Source organism: Hippopotamus amphibius, chromosome 8 (assembly GCF_030028045.1).
Source record: "Hippopotamus amphibius kiboko isolate mHipAmp2 chromosome 8, mHipAmp2.hap2, whole genome shotgun sequence".
Lineage (NCBI taxonomy): Eukaryota > Metazoa > Chordata > Mammalia > Artiodactyla > Hippopotamidae > Hippopotamus > Hippopotamus amphibius.
Genome location: NC_080193.1, coordinates 98,087,487 through 98,105,015, shown reverse-complemented (window position 1 = coordinate 98,105,015; position 17,529 = coordinate 98,087,487). Strand labels below are relative to the sequence as shown.

The 17,529-nt window shown below is 41.8% G+C and overlaps 1 long non-coding RNA gene across 1 annotated transcript in view; it reads right to left on the bottom strand.

The window, feature by feature from the left end:
• Window positions 1-17,529, bottom strand: part of LOC130858413 (uncharacterized) — a 171,015-nt gene that overhangs the window by 44,804 nt on the left and 108,682 nt on the right. Inside the window, exon 3 of the long non-coding RNA XR_009055051.1 lies at window positions 11,026-11,076. This is a non-coding gene — a long non-coding RNA (uncharacterized LOC130858413). The remainder of the gene's footprint in view (window positions 1-11,025; window positions 11,077-17,529) is intronic.

Genomic DNA, 17,529 nt, shown 5'->3' with positions numbered 1-17,529 from the left:
GTATTAATATTTGAATGGAGACTTGAGAGTTAGAGAACTACCCAGGAAAAGGTCTGCGGATAAATCTTTCCAGGCAGAAGGAAGAGAACACAGAAGTCCTAAGGCAAGGATAAGCTCAAGATGAGAAGAGGAGAAAGTCCGTGTGGCTGGAACACAGCCAGGGGAAAGTGTATGAGAGGAGGCTAAGAAGTGGGTGGGACAATTTGTGGGGGGCTTTCAAGACTGGGTATGGCAGGATGGCTAGTATCCCCTGCAGATCCATTCACCCTTTCCAGAGTGAGGAGTGGAGCCTGGGAAGTGTCTCCCTGCCAGACACTACATCACCCAGCCCCCATAACTTCTAGTGGGGTCATATGACCAATGGAATGCCAGCCGTGTGACTCAGCCATGTTAGTGCCACAGGAAGCTAAGAAGTGGGTGTGCCTTCTCTACCCTCTCTCCCTCATTGGCCAGCTGGACGCAGAAGGTTCTGAGGCAGCTAGCAAATGACAGGACCACAAGATGAAAAACCTGAGTCCCTGAATCATCAGTGGAGGAAAACTACTCAAAACCAGGATCACCTGTGTTGAACTGTTACATGAGCCAGGGGTAAAATTTCATGTGTTAAGCCACCGATATTTTAAGTTTTATTTTTCACCACAGCTAGTATCACCTTAATTAATATACCATGATAAGGAACTTGGAGTTTATTCTAACTGCAAACAAATGCCCCTGGAAGGTTTCAAGGAGAGGATGGAAGTGACCTGGTTTACGTATTGTATTTAAAGACCACTGTGGCTGCTTAATCTGGGCAAGAATTAATAGAATTCGTGGTAACAGCATAGGTGGAGGGAAATGGACAAATTTGTGACCCTCTTTGGAGTAGAGCCAAGGATTTTCTCGCTGATTGGATGTCAAGTTGAGGGAAAGGAGAGTCATAGGGGTCTCCTGTCTTGTGACTTGGTATCACATCATCTGGCAGGAAAGTCTAAGGAGCACTTTCACTGGAGACATGCTGAGCCTTTTTTTTTCCCCCTTGGCTGTGTTATTTTACCCATTGTCCAGATGAGAAAATGAAATACATTTAGCAGTATTTGGAAGTCTACAAATAAATAAGTAAATGAATTATTTATTTATAATATATATTCTAAAGGAAACAGTAACTTGTTTTACAACCAGCAAAGGGAAAATGCTAGTACTAGATTGTTTAATTAAAGTCACTGATCATTAAACTTTCCATTATTGAAAGTATAGCAAAACTAAGTAACACAATTAAAGACTATATGAATTATATGGTGAATGATGAAATTCTAACAACACTATTGATAACGCAAATGTTGAATCAGATATTTTTTAAAAAGCAGTTATCATTCTTTAAGCTGGTCTTTTTCAATTTATATCAACACAAATATATATTATCCAAATGTTGCAAACTATTAGAGGTCTGAAGGACTGTAAAAATCACCCAGTAAAATGTTCTCAGTTTTAAAATAGTACAATTTGGGAGTTCCTTGGTGGCCTATTGGTTAGGATTCCAGGCTTTCACTGCCTTGGCCCAGGTTCAATCCCTAGTTGGGGAACTATGAGATCCTGCAAGCCATGCTAAGCGGCCAAAAAGAAAAAGAAAAAAGAAATAAAAACATGTTTTTAAAAATAAAAATAAAAAAATAAAATAGTACAACTTAGTCCCATAAAAATGTCTTGTCCAAGGTCATGAGGCTAAGCAGTTTACCTGACTTGAAAACCATTGCTACGAATCCAATACTCAGCATTAAGACATCTCAAAACCATGTCAGGAACTAGACCTCTCTAAAGCCAAAAATCACAGACAATATGTTTTACTCTATAGCAGTTTTTTCTCAACCAAATAATATTTCAGTGAAAATAACTGTTCAACTAAAAAAAGAGTCAAAGAATACCAAACACAAATATCATTCAATAAATTTACACTCTAATTTTTATCTAATTCATGTTTCTTTAATTGCATTGAATTTGGTAATAATAGTGTGATACTAAACTTAGAAAGCAAACATCTACGTTTTCAAAGTGCCTTGCTTCCCTATAAGAACCCTATAGAAGAATCTGGAATAAACACTGAAAGAATGAGCACTCATACTTTATTTTCATTAGAGAAACATAAAACCTTTAGTGTCACAAACTGTTTTTGTATCACAACATGGTGTTAATTGGAATTTCACCTGATGAACCAGAGCTGAGAACAAGGAGCTACACAACCCATAATCCAAAGACCTTCTCTACTGGACTAGCTTAAAAGTGGCTAAAACCTGTCCTCAGAACTTTAGCCCATCACCCACAGCCTGGCACGAAAAATAAAAAAAAAAATCTTCAGAGAAATTCATGGGGGTGGACTCCGCAGCCCCTTTTCCATGGAGAAGGAAATAGGGGTGCTCTGCCTCCCCTCCCCCCAAAACACCCGGCCAACTGGAAAGGGCTTCAGCACAACCACTTGCATACAGAAATACCTAGTCCATGATTGATGATCATACAGAATGGGGCTAGAAAGTTTTCAAGAGAATCTGGCCTGTCTTCCAAAATAGCAGCTACTCCTGGAGAATAAACAAACTGAGAAGACACCAGAGTGAGCACACTGCACTTCTACCAGCCCTGGCAGGATAAAGGCACTCTGGACCATGTGAATGCCACAGAGGGGAGCCAGGCTGGCCCCATCTTGAAAGGGCTCTGCTAGCAGGGCACCGGGACCCCAACAAAAGCTCAGCAGGGTATACAGCCAGAGCGAAGAAACTGAGAGGGCATCACAAGAGGTCAGCCAGAGAATACATTCCCTGTGCAGGACAAAAATCCCATGAAACACACTGCTGAGAGAATCCCAGCACTGGGGTATGTGCCACAGAGAGAACGCTGGCACCATTTATACCAGTACCAGCCAAGTTAGAAACTGTCACCATCTAGCTCTCCTCCCTACTTGCCAGCCCAACTCTGAGGAGTGTGGAAGCAGCAGCCTTCTGAGTGGAGACTTAGAGTGAAAGAGCGGATTAGAGAACCAGAAGGAAGCCAGGACATGCCTCACAGCCCGGCTATAGCACTGAAGGTGCCTGTCTTCTCTGAGCATTGGGTGGGCAGTAGAGGGGGACGGGAGGACACAGAGGGGAAGGCACCTCAATTAGATGGGAGGTTCAAGATGCTATTTAATACTCAAAAGTAAACCTATTTATTAACACTTAAAAATTGACTGAAAAGCTATGAGATCTGTCCAAGCTGTCACCAAGGAGGCAGAGAAGAGAAAACTGACCAAGTATAATTAAGGGCAGTCAAGAAAGAAAAATAAATGTTGTTTCTTGGTTAAACCCTACTGAGTTAAGCACATTTAATAAACCAGTTAGAGTGGTAACAACAAAAAAACACAAACAAGATGGTAAGATAAACATAAAAATATATCCAGTCACAGTCCGTACACCTAAGATTCCTTTCCAGTTAAATCCAGTTTCAATATATTTGCAACCAGGTGAGTTAGCTTATAAGAGGACTGCCAATGGCTTTTAAACCATTTAAATATTAATTATAAAAAATAAATTCGAGGGATGTCTTTAAGGGAAAGCAAACCAATGCAAATGAAACTAAGACTAGGAAACATGTTACTGTGGAAGCATATTTATTAGCCATTTTCAGCGTGCTAAGTGGTATTTAGAGGCATAAGAAGAATTAGAAGATATGGTTCCTATTCTTGGAACCAGCTGGGTGAAATAAATCCATGCTTAAAAAGAAATAAAAACACTAGAGAAGAGAATAATAGAGCAAAGTAAGTATAATAAAGTGCTGTAATAATAAGAAGAGGATATACTCCTGTACAGAAATGCACACACATGAAGGTAGAAGCATGGTGAAGAGGACTTGTAGAAACAGACAATCCAGGAACACAGAAAATATTGAAAGTGCTTTCCTGATGCAGATTACAAAGCTTGGATAGAGATGATCCTCTGTAATCAAAGGAGATTTCTACACGGGCATCTGTTGGCAGACTCATTATGGGGGAAAAACTAGCACCTAAGAAATTGTTAAGTAGCCTTGCTGAGAATTTTACTGCTGGGAAGATACCATGGGGAAATGGTTAACAGGATTTTTTTTTTTTTTCTGATCAGAAAAGAAGTTAGCTGGCAATCTAAACCTGTCAAGATGTTTCTTGACCGTAGAAGGAAAGTAGTGATGATATGATAGTATTTTGGACTTCTAAATACTAAAGGGAATGAATGGAGATAGCCTGAACTTTAAGAAAACAAGTGTACCTAAAGCTATGTTAATGAAATAATGAAGACTGAAATGCAATTCAAATTAGCAAACACCATGGAGAATTTAGTTAGCAAAAGAGTTTCTTTGAATTCAAGTCTGACCAGTACAAAGAGCCCTTTTCTGCTTAAAACTCCAACAAGCTCTTTGCTCTCCACAATGATGCATGGCCTTGGATTTAGGTCTACCTATAAGACAATTACTTAGTCTGGGTTTCTCTTCAAACCATATTTGAGATTCCAGAAAGACATCTGAAGGCGTGTGGGTGTGTTTAGTGGTATAAATGATGCACCTTTGGGGAGAAGCCTTGTGCCTTATTGCCAGACAGTCCACCATTGCATAATAACCCTGCTCCCTACTTTTTGCAACTTGGATTTGCTGTCCGCAGACCACATTCCAAGAAGTTCTTCCATTCTTCAAGTATTACGAAGCATTTGAAAGAGAGGAAGAGAACACATTGAGGAGGGCTGTTCATGTTAGATTTTGGTCAGCTAGTATACATTCACTTATGCTGACCCAGATATTCTGATTTCAACTGTTTTCCACATCTACTAGAAAATCCTGACATCAGCAAGCGTGTGGCCTGGCAAGCTGCGAGTATTAACCTGCGGTCCATCAGAATTCTTCATCATTTTAACACAGTTCAGCCATAGTTAGCTAGGCTGTATTTTTCTCTCACCTCGGGTGTGATTCTTGTTGGTACTTCCACTTATAACAGATGGTAGTGATACCTGTGCGTGGGGTAGGTCCATCTCTGTCTTGAATTTTTTATCTGGCAGTTTTCAGTTAGAAAATATGATATTCTTTAACATACAGAAGGGCAGTGCTGAGATCTAAAACACAGCTCTAAGTCCAATTATTTTCTGAAGAAAATAACATTGTACGCCAGCAAAACGAGTTCGTCTGTCCATTTACCACAAGATGTAAACTATAGACTATAATGGACCACTGAACAGTTCCAACCAAAATTATAACTTCTGATTAAGTAGTATGGCCTGGCCTGCTGAATCACCAGTGTGGAAACCCACCCCTAAAGAATGTGGAGCCCAAGATGACACGGGTCGCCGCTATTTGTGAAAACAGCGATTTTTTTTGTCTTTTGATTTAACTCTTTAGTAACTAAACTCATCCTCCAAATTCTGCAGCAAAAGCCCAGTAACAGTGATCAAGGAGGTGTGATCAGACTCAGGAAATAACAGATAACTTATGAGCAGCAATAGGCAGTATCCATGGATTCATTCCACAACAGCTTATGGGCAATACCGTGCCTGGCACTGAAAAGAGCAGTGAATTATACCCATGAGACTGTTGCATCTGATGTCTCCAGGACTAAAGTGCCCTGTCCCAACTTTAGAGAGATGTCTGTATTACCTGTGTAATTTCCAGCATTAACCTTGAGTGATCTTAGATGTTATAAAAACTAGTAAATGAATCACTTAGGATCTTTTTGTTGGTAAGTAATAGAAAACCCAACTCAAACTGATATTAACAGTGAAGTTAATTGATTGGCTCACATAACTGAAAAGCCCAGAAATTACATAGTCTTTGGGGATAATTTGATTAGGGCTCTGGCTCCAATGTTTGCTATTCTTTTGGCTCTTCCTTCCTCCAAGTATTGGCTTTATTTTCAAGCTAACCTCCCTCCTGGTGATTGTGATAGTTGATTTTATGTGTCAACTAAACTGGCCATGGGGTGCCCAGATTAAACACTATTCCTGCGTGTGCTGTGAGGATGCTCTGGATGAGATTAGCATTTAAATAAGTGGGCTCCGTAAAGTAGATTGCTCTTGCCAGTGTGGGTGGGCATCATCCTATCTGTTGAGGGACTGAATAGAACAAAAGGTGGAAGGAGAAATGTGCCTCTTTTTTTCCTACCTCGCTGTGTAAGCTGGAACATTTCATTTCTTCTCCTGTCCTCAGATTGGGATTTACACCATGAGGTCCCTTGGGTCTCAGGTCTTCAGATTCAGACTGAATTAAACTGTTGGCTCTCCTGAATCTCCAGCTTGCAGACGCAGACTGTGGGACTTCTTAGCCTCTAAAATCTCATGAGCCAATTCCTCTTAACAAAAACCTCAGATAGATGATAGATAGATAGATAGATAGATAGATAGATAGATAGATAGATAGATGATAGATAGAAGATAGATAGATGGATAGATAGATGATAGATAGATAGATAGATAGATAGATAGATGATAGATATAGGTAAATATATAGATATCTGTAGATAGATGTATAGAGATGTGTGTATGTGTGTGGTACATGTGGAAATTTTATACATATACACATACACACACACACATAATATATTGATATGTAATCTCCACATATGGAGTTGTGTTCAGTTGACCCTTGAACAATGCAGGGTCAGGGGCACCAAACCTCAGTCAAAAATTCATGTGTAACTTTATAGTTGGCCCTCCATCTCTGTGGTTCTACATACATGGATTCAACCAACCATGGATCGTGTAGTAGTGTCATATTGATATTTATTGAAAGTAATCTGCAAACTACTAGGAATAAAATAAATAAGATACATGGATGTAATGTACAGCATACAAAGTATAGCCAATATTTTATTACTTTAAATGGAGTATAATCTATAAAATATCAAATCATTATGTTGTCCACCTGAGATTAATAATATAACATTGCAAATCAACTATACTTCAATAAAAAGAAAAAAAGGAAAAAAACCCACATGTAAGTGGCCTGTGCACTTCAAACCTGTGTTGTTCAAGGGTCAACTGTATATATCTCTTATTAGTTATGTTTCTCTGAAGAACCCTCACTAAAACAGTGACAACATGGAAGATAAAGTTGAGGTTCACATCCAGAAAAAGAGAGGGAGCTACCTGAGCAATGCCCTAAAGTCACTGGCCCTCCCCCGCATCAATCACAGTAGATAAAAGACTGATTGATTTAAACCAATCAGAGTCCATGTCTGAACCTGGCAGCAGAGGTAACCCCAGCCAAATTCAGAGCTGCTCTTCCAATGATGGAACAAATGCTAAAAAAGAACCTCTACAATGAACCTGAGCATTCATCTCCAATATACAGTACTAGGAATACAAATTTACCAAATGCTTCCCCTTTAGGCAGAGAACTGGTAAGTTGCAGAAGAAGACATACACTCACCTTTGTTCACAAAAATCTCAGAGTCTGCAGGAGAGTTAAGGTGAATTTACTATTTCTAAGTAATATATCCCTAGACAGTCTATGAAAGGTACAAGTTACAATGTCTGCTTCTGAGAACTTCAAAGGGTTTGCCAAGCTCACAGCCCCTTTCAATGAGTTCCTGTCCCTCATTCACTGCTCCCAATGTTTGAACAAAGTGACCTTGAAGAGTTGGTCACAGATGGCCGGTCCGAGCACAAGTACCTGATCTGAAGGTATCAGTCTATTGGCTGGCCTGTAAGATGGTCTTGCATGACAGCTCAGTGCTAGGAGGGGAACCTGGGTGATGAAGGCAGTCAAAAGACAGAAACTTTCAGTTATAAGGTAAAGAAGTACTAGGGATAGAATATACAACTGATAAATAGAATTAACTCTGCTGTATGTTATATATGAAAGTTGTTAAGACTGTAAATTCTGAAAGTTTGCATCACACAAAAAAGTGTTTTTTATTTCTTTAATTTTGTACCTATATGAGATGATGGATATTCACTAAACCTATTGTGATCATCACTTCATGATGTATGTAAGTCAACTCATTGTGCTGTGCATCTTAAACTTATACAATGCTGTATGTCAATTATATCCCAGTAAAATTAGAAGGAAAAAAAAGAGATCAGCACTACAGGAGTCCTCTATACTGGATGGTGATTAACTAACCCAGTCAGATTCTCTTGGGGAGTTTGGATGTAAGACATACATGTCAAGAACTATGAAGAAATCTGACCTTCCCTGCACCTAACAATTTAGCCTGCCACTCTTCCATGGATGCTGGCAGAAGACACGGGACACCTGAGTCAGAGACAAGGCACTTATTATTCACAGCACAGCAAGCAGCATAAGCTTCATATTTGCTTTGGTTCCCCTTTTCCCTCGCCCCTTTAGGTCCCAAAGGGGTGACACAGAGAAGCCATGTGTTGCAGTAGATTGCATTGTAACTGAGGAAACTCAAACTTAGGAAACCTAAATCTTTTATAATGGGTTACTAGCAAACCTTCTTACCTTTGCCCCTAAAAGAGACATTATTAGACTGAATGCAAATAAAGCTTCCCTCTGTTCCAGAGGGAGACACTATCACTATCTTCCAAGTCTGCTCGCTATACAAACATTCATGAAAAGATAGCCTAGGACAAAAGTTATCAATGCCTCTGCTTGCAAGGTGTGTAGAAATGCAAGAGACCCACGAAGAACTGTCTCCCAACAACAATATACTATAGAAAGTTGTAGAAACTGAGAGGCAGCAAGTACTAACTCAAGGCAGCAGAAGTAGAGAGAAAGAAAACAGGAATAGAAACTATTTGATAGCAGCAGAAGAAATAAGTCAGAAAGGACACAGCATCTTCATGCCATTGGAAGCCTGGTGCTATTTATAAACACGAACTGGAGCTGTTAGGGAACCATTGACCAAAACTGCCTGCCCTGGCCAGGCACGATAATAACTGCTTGCATGAGTTATCTCACAACAGGAGGTCCTGATAAGGAATGGGGAACTCACAAGCTACTGCCAGCCAAAAGAAATCAGGAGGGGCCAAGAGGCGGGAGGAGACCCCAGCCCATAATATGTCCTGCCAACCTCCCAAAAACCCTTACTCTGGAATCCATCTTGACTGAGAGATGCATGCACCACCAGGAAGGGCCTTGAATCGGGCCATACGTAGGCACAGGCTAGATGATTGGCCAGAGACAACCCGGAAGGGCAACCCCACCACCATAAACCCTGAGACTGTGAGCCACGTGGCAGAACAGTTCTCCTGTCTTCGCTTACCCTGCTATGCTCTGCTCTCCCTTTCCAATAAAGTCTTTTGCTTTTCTGGTATGTGTGTCTCCTTGGACAATTCATCTCCAAGGGTCAGATAAGAGTCCACTCTCAAGGCCCTGGAAGGGATCCCCCTTCCAGCAACAGAATCACATTCCCTCATTGAAACTGAATCATGCAGCACTCGTATGAAAGTTATCAGCAAATGTGGACAACAACTAACCTTGAGAATCATTTTGTTTGAGAGTGGGAATTTCTCACATTGTCTATTAAGGTACCTCCTCCTCATAAGTAAGTCAAGCTAGAATCTAGAATCTCTGGCTTTGTCAGTCTTGGTGGGGGGACGGTTAAGAGATTGCATCAAGTAGACACAAGCTAAATGCTGAAGGAAATTCACCTCAGAAGGTTAAGCATTAGAAAACCATCTCTGTCACAGTAGCCATTTATGTTAAAGAAATTGATTTTGAATTGTTTTTAGCTTCCTGCATTTTATGTCTTATTTTGCATCTTAATCCAACCTGCTTCCCTAGACAAGAGGTGTTTACTGCTATGTCAGGGGTAATAATAGCCAGATGATTCTAGATATACCCTTGTTAAAGTCAACACAACAATTATATCAAAGAGGAATACATATTTATTTCAGACACTAACTTGGCTCTGTTTCCTATTTGTCTAGTTATGGTTAGTTCCTTGTACTTTATCTCCAAAAATACAAATATCTCACATTTTTTTTTTGGATTATGTGTACACTCCAAGCAGGCATCTTAAGTTGTTACTACCTTTTATTTATATCACATTAAGGATTTTATTCACTCCTACAACAACAACAATAAAAAAAACCATCCTGTTCATTGATAATTAGATGTTTTGCTTCATTTGGATTTCCTCCAACAATCTTCTGTTCAGATTCAGCTCTTATAATTAATTACCCTCTTGCTGAACAACTGAAAACTGAAGTCTGACCAAAGTACATCTCATCCCACACAGATGTCCTAGTTACTCCACAAAAGGTTAATTAATCATAAGAGGTGCTTTAGAGCAGGAGGCGCTGGAAGAAATTCAGACCTAGTTTCTGGCAACATAGAAAAACCACCATCATGCCCGTTGCTATTGAGCTCACACTGAGAGAATCATTTCAATGGAACAAAAATTCAACTGCACAAAATAGCTGGTGGATATAATATCATGCCTCAAATAATGCAGCCTGCCACTTCCCAGTCACTGATGATTCAGAATCCCAGACTGCCTGTGAGGGAAGGTCAGCCCTGTTTATCCTCATTTAACAGAGGTGCCTGAAACTCTTGGATCACAACAATAGCAGAAGCCGTCTTCATTGTTCTCCTCTCTTTGGCTAGGTGCCATTTCATCCTATGCAAAAACCCTCCTCTCCAGCCAAGACAGACTACACATAGTCTTCCAAATACACCTTCCACTTTCCCAACCTGTGGTTTTAGTCATGCTAATCCTCCCAGTCCAGGAATAGCCTTGCTTTCTTCCACTGTCTGGCCAAAGCCTATAATTCAGTCAAGAGCCAGTTCAAATACCTCCTCCTCATAAACCTGCCCCTAGAACATTCCAACCCGCAGGAAGTACTTCCTCTTTTGACCTAGGAGCAGCTGTGGTACAACAGAAGGAACACAGTCCTGGACAACAGAAAATATATGCAATATTGGTTCTGTTAAATGTGTAACTTTGAGCAAGTTGTTTAACTCCTATGAGACACAGCTTTTTGTTCAATAAAGTAGGAAGAATAACAACTACTCTGTGGTCTTTACCATGGAGATTAAATAGAATAAGGTGTACGAAAATCTTTGTCATTTTGCTGCTCAGCACGTATTTTTTTTACTTACTTGATAATTGACCATTCTTGTGTTTTCATTTTCTTTCTTTGCTTTTCTTCCCTTTAACAAGAGATAAGAAGGAAGGTCACATTAGTGGTTAAGACAGTAACCATCATCAAAGGAGCCACCCTAATGAGAATAGGAAGGGGGCTCCATTTCTCCAAATTCATAAATTATGTCTTTTAAAGATCTAGGGAGAGGAGCAGAGTCAAGATGGCCACGTGGGAAGACGCAGACATCGCATCTCCCCAAAAACAGATGGGTTGCCGAGGCCGGTGGGGGACCTGCGGCCCAAGAAGAGCGGAGGAACCCCGAGCAACTAGGTAGGACCTGGGGGAAGTCAGGGGGGTGGGGAAGGGGAAGTTGGATGGGACTAGTGCCCCTGGGGGGTGGCTGGGTGAGGGGGGAGGTTCCTGCCTGGAGGGACTGTTGGGGGTTGGGGAGATCGGGAACCCGCAACTGGGCTTCTCCCGCCCAGGAGGCCAGGAGGCCTGCTGAGCTCCTGGGCCTGGGAGCCTGCTGGGCCCCCCAGGTCCTCCACCCTCCAAGGCCCCCTCCGGGCTGCCTGGGTCCTGGGGGTGTGGGAGGGAGGGAGGAGGTGGAGAGGCGGACTGGTGGGGGTGGGGGCTTTGAGCTCGGGGGATGGGGAGGCGAGAGGGCGTTTCACCTGCCCTCTTGGTCAGGGAGGCTGACTGGGCTCCTGGGCCTGGTCCTTCACTCTCCAGGCCCCCTTCAGCACATGGGTCCTGGGGGCATGGTGGGGAGGGGAGGGAGAGAGGCAGACAGTGGGGGTAGGAAGGGATCTCTCCAGGTCAGAAGAATAGGGGAGGTGCTGCTGGGTATTTCTTCCTTGTGGGTCCTCCACCTTCTAAGGCTCCTCCAGGCCATTGGTCCTAGAAATACAGGAGGGAAGCGGGCGGGGGGGGGGGGGGGGGTAGAAGAAGAGAGGAGGAAGGGAACCTCTGGGATCAGAGGATGGGAGGAGGAGTGGGAGACATTTACACTGCCCACTGGCCTGGGAAACCTGCTGGGCTCCAGGGCCTGGTCTCCAACTCTCCAGGGTCCCCTACCAGACACGTTGGCCCCGGGGGCATTGGTCCCTGGGGCGTGGGAGCGTGGCAGGGGAAGGGGAAGAGAGGCAGCCTGGTGGTGGGATGTTCCAGGATCAGAGGACCAGGGGAGGCACGGAGGGCCTTTCCCCAACCTCCCGAGTCTGGTCCCTCGGTCTCTGGGGCCCTCTCCAGCTGAGTAGGTCATACAGGTATGGGAGGGAGGGAGGAGACGGGAAGAGGAAGAGAGGCAGACACTGGTGGGGGGGACCTTGCAAGACCAGAGAATCAGGGGAGACACTGCAGGAAATCTCCCTACCCACGTGGCACTGGGAGGCCTGTGGTGCCCCCAGGCCTGGTCTTCGGTCCTCCAGGGGCCCCTCTAGGTCCCACTGCTCCTAGGGGGTGTAGAAGGAAAGCAGGGGAGAAGAGGAAAGGTGGGCAGGGAGGGGGCTTCTGGGATTGGAGGCTCAAGGGAGGAAGGTATTTCCCCTGCCCACTAGCCCTGGAAAGCCTGCTAGGCTCACAGACCTGGTCTGTGAAAGCACACTCCAGGGCCCCCTCCAGCTGCTTGGGACCTAGGAGAGTGGGGGATGGGGGAGAGGAAGAGAGGCAGACAGGGACCCTATGAGACTGGGAGAGCTGGGGAAGTGCTGCAGGCATTACCCTAGCCCAGTTGGCCCTAGAAAGCCTGTTGAGTGTCAGAGTCTTGTCTCCTGCCTTCCAGTGCCCCCTGCAGCTGTGAGGGTCCTAGGGGAATAGGAGGGAGGGGGTGAGGAAGAAGAGAACCCAAGGGGGAGGGGCCCTCCAAGACTGGAGGACTAGGGGAGGTGCCTAGCATTTCTCCCATCAACTCGGGCCCAGGGAGCCTGTTGGGTACCTGGACCTGGTCCTTTGCCCACAGGACCAGAGGCATTCCTGGGCCCCTCTGCCTCATTGGGCCTGAGCCCCATTCCCCACCACCCCCAGGGCCTTTTCTAAGCATAGGCCCTGCCCATGGCCTAACCCTGCACCCACCCCCCACCCCACCCCCCCACCCAGCCACTGGCTCTTGTCTAAGCCCCAGCCCCACAGCCAAGGCCTTTTCAGGCTTTTTTTTTTTCTTCCCACCTCCTCACTTCAGCTATTGCAGTTGTTTTACCTTCCAGTTCTTGCCCCATCTATTTTTTTCTTAAATTTTTTCCAACATATCTGTTAGTTTCCTATTCTTATCATATTTTTTATCTTGCTATTGTTCTGTTCTCCTACTTTTTTTTTTTTAATTTTTTTCATTTTCCTGCTCCACATGGCTTGTAGGTTCTTGACTCACAAGCCCAGGGTCAGGCCTGAGCTCCTGAAGTGGGAGCTCTGAGTCCAAAACACTGGACTAACAGCGAAACCCAGTTCCCAGGGAATATTCATCAGAGTGAGGTCTCCCAGAGGTTCTCACCTCAACACCAAGACCCAGCTATACTCAACAGCTTAAAAACTCCAGTGCTTGAAACCTCAGGCCAAACACCCAGTGGGACAGGAACAGAATCTTGCCCATCCAAAGTTGGGGGAAAATGAGATGACAAAAAACATATGTCACAGATGAAGGAACAAGGTACAAATACACAAGACCAAATAAATGAAGAGGAAATAGGAAAATTGCCGGAAAAGGAATTCAGAGTAATGATAGTAAGGATGATCCAAAATCTCAATAACAAAATACAGAAAATACAAGAAACAGTTTATAAGGACTCAGAAGAACTAAAGAGCAAACAAACAGTAATGGACAACAAAATAGCTGAAATTAAAAGTACTCTAGATGGTATAAACAGCAGAATAACTGAAGCAGAAGAACGAATAAGTGAGTTGGAAGATAGGATGGGGGAAATAACTGCCACAGAGCAGGAAAGAGAAAAAAAGAATAAAAAGAATGGAAAACAGTCTCAGACACCTTGGTGACAACATTAAGTGCACCAACATTCGAATCATAGGCATCCCAGAAGAAGAAGAAAAAAAGAAAGAGTCTGAGAAAATATTTCAAGATGTTATAGTGGAAAACTTCCCCAACAAGGGAAAGGAAACCAAGTCCAAGAAGTGCAGAGAGTCCTGTACAGAATAAACCCAAGGAGAAACACACCAGGCACATATTAATCAATCTAATGAAAATTAAACACAAAGAAAAAATATTAAAAGCAGCAAGAGAAAAGCAACAAATAGCATATAAGGGAAAACCCATAAGGATAACAGCTGATCTTTCTACAGAAACTATGCAGGCCAGAAGGGAATGGCAGGATATACTGAAAGTCCTGAAAGAGAAAAACCTACAGCCAAGAATACCCTACCCAGTAAGAATTTCATTCAGATTCGATGGAGAAATCAAAAGCTTTCCAGACAAGCAAAAGTTAAGAGAATTCAGCACCACCAAACCAGCCTTACAACAATTGCTAAAGGAACTTTTCTAAGTAAGAAACCCAAGAGAAGGAAAAGACCTACAAAAACAAACCTAAAACAATTAAGAAAATGGTAACAGGAACATATATGTCAATAATCACCTTAAATGTAAATGGATTAAATGCTCCAACCAAAGGACACAGACTGGCTAAATGGATATGAAAACAAGACTCTTACATATGCTGTCTACAAGAAACCCACTTCAGACCAGGGACACATATAGACGGAAAGTAAGGGGATGGAAAAAGACACTCCATGCAAATGGAGGTCAAAAGTAAACTGGAATAGCAATACTCATATCAGACAAATTAGACTTGAAAGTAAAGACTATTAAAAGAGACAAGGAAGGACACTACATAATGATCAAGGGATCAATCCAAGAAGAACATATAACAATTGTAAATATCTATGCATCCAACATAGGAGCACCTCAACACATAAGGCAAATGCTAACAGCCATAAAAGGGGAAATCGACAGGAACCCAATAATTGTAGGAGACTTCAACACCCCACTTACATCAAGGGACAGATCATCCAAACAGAAAATAAATAAGGATACACAAGGTTTAAATGACACATTAGACCATCTCAACTTAATTGATATTTATAGGACATTCCATCCAAAAACTACAGAATACACTTTCTTCTCAAGTGCACACGGAACATTTTCCAGGATAGATCACATCTTGGGTCACAAATCAAGCCTTGGTAAATTCAAGAAAATGGAAATCATATCAAGCATCTTCTCTGACCACAACACCAGGAGACTAGATATCAATTACCTGAAAAAACTATAAAAAATACAAACACATGGAGGCTAAACAATACATTGTTAAACAACCAAGAAATCACTAAAGAAATCAAAGAGGAAATCAAAAAATACCTAGAAACAAATGACAATGAAAACACAACAACCCAAAACCTATGGGACACAGCAAAAGCAGTTCTAAGAGGGAAGTTTATAGCAATACAGTCCTACATCAAGAAACAAGAAAAATCTCGAATAAACAACCTAACCTTACACCTAAAACAATTAGAGAAAGAAGAACAAAGAAACCCCAAAGTGAGCAGAAGGAAAGAAACCATAAAGATCAGATCAGAAATAAATGAAAAAGAAATGAAGGAAACAATAGCAAAGATCAATAAAACTAAAAGCTGATTCTTTGAGAAGATAAACAAAATTGATAAACCATTAGCCAGACTCATCAGGAAAAAAAGGGAGGAGATGCAAATCAGCAGAATTAGAAATGGAAAAGGAGAAGTAACAACTGACAACACAGAAATACAGAAGATCATGAGAGACTACTACAAGCAACTATATGTCAATAAATTGGATAACCTGGAAGAAATGGATAAATTCTTAGAAAAGTTCAATTTTCCAAGACTGAACCAGGAAGAAATAGAAAATATGAACAGACCAATCACAAGTATGGAAATTGAGACTGTGATTAAAAATCTCCAAACAAACAAGAGCCCAGGGCCAGATGGGTTCACAGGCAAATTCTATCAAACATTTCGAGAAGAGCTAACACCTATCCATCTCAAACTCTTCCAAAATACAGCAGAAGGAGGAACACTCCCAAACTCAGTCTATGAGGCCACCATCACCCGGATACCAAAACCAGGCAAAGATGTCACAAAAAAAGAAAATTACAGACCAATATCACTGATGAATATAGATGCAAAAATCCTCAACAAAATACTAGCTAACAGAATAAGATCATACACCATGATCAAGTGGGGTTTGTCACTGGAATGCAAGGATTCTTCAATATACACAAATCAATCAACGTGATACATCATATCAACAAATTGAAGGATAAAAACCATATGATCATCTCAATAGATGCAGAAAAAGCTTTTGACAAAATTCAACATCCATTTATGACAAAAACTCTCCAGAAAATGGGCATAGAAGGACATTACCTCAACACAAGAAAAGCCATATATGAGAAACCAACAGCCAACATCGTTCTAAACGGTGAAAAACTGAAAGCATTCCCTCTAAGAACAGGAACAAGACAAGGGTGTCCACTCTCACCATTATTATTCAACATAGTTTTGGAAGTGTTAGCCACAGCAATCAGAGAAGACAATGAAATAAAAGGAATCCAAATTGGAGAAGAAGTAAAATTGTCACTCTTTGCAGATGACATGATATTATACATATAAAACCCTAAAGATTCTACCAGAAAACTGCTAGCACTAATGGATGAATTTAGTAAAGTAGCAGGATACAAAATTAATGCACAGAAATCCCTTGCATTCCTATACACTAACAATGAAAAAGCAGAACGAGATATTAAGGAAACTCTCCCATTTACCATTGCAACAAAAAGAATAAAATACCTAGGAATAAACCTGCCTAAGGAGGCAAAAGACCTGTATGCAGAAAACTATAAGACACTCATGAAGGAAATCAAAGATGATAAAAACAGACGGAGGGATATACCATGTTCTTGGATTGGAAGAATCAACATTGTGAAAATGACTATCCTACCCAAAGCGATTTACAGATTCAATGCAATCTCGATCAAATTACCAACGGCATTTTTCACAGGACTAGAACAAGAAATCTTACGATTTGTATGGAAACACAAAAGACCCCAAGTAGCCAAAGCAATCTTGAGAAAGAAAAACAGAGTTGGTGGAATTAGGCTTCCTGACTTCAAACTATACTACAAGGCCACAGTGATCAAGACAGTATGGTACTGGCACAAAAATAGAAAGGTAGATCAATGGAACAGAATAGAGAACTCAAAGGTAAACCCAAGTTACACATGGGCACCTTATCTTTGACAAAGGAGGCAAGAATATACAATGGAAAAAAGACAGCCTCTTCAATAAGTGGTGCTGGGAAAATTGGACAGCTACATGTCAAAGAATAAAATTAGAACACTTCCTAACACCATACACAAAAAGAAACTCAAAATGGATTGAAGACCTAAATGTAAGGGCAGACACTATAAAACTCCTTGAGGAAAACATAGGCAGAACACTCTAGGACATCTATCAAAGCAAGATCCTTTTTGACCCACCTCCT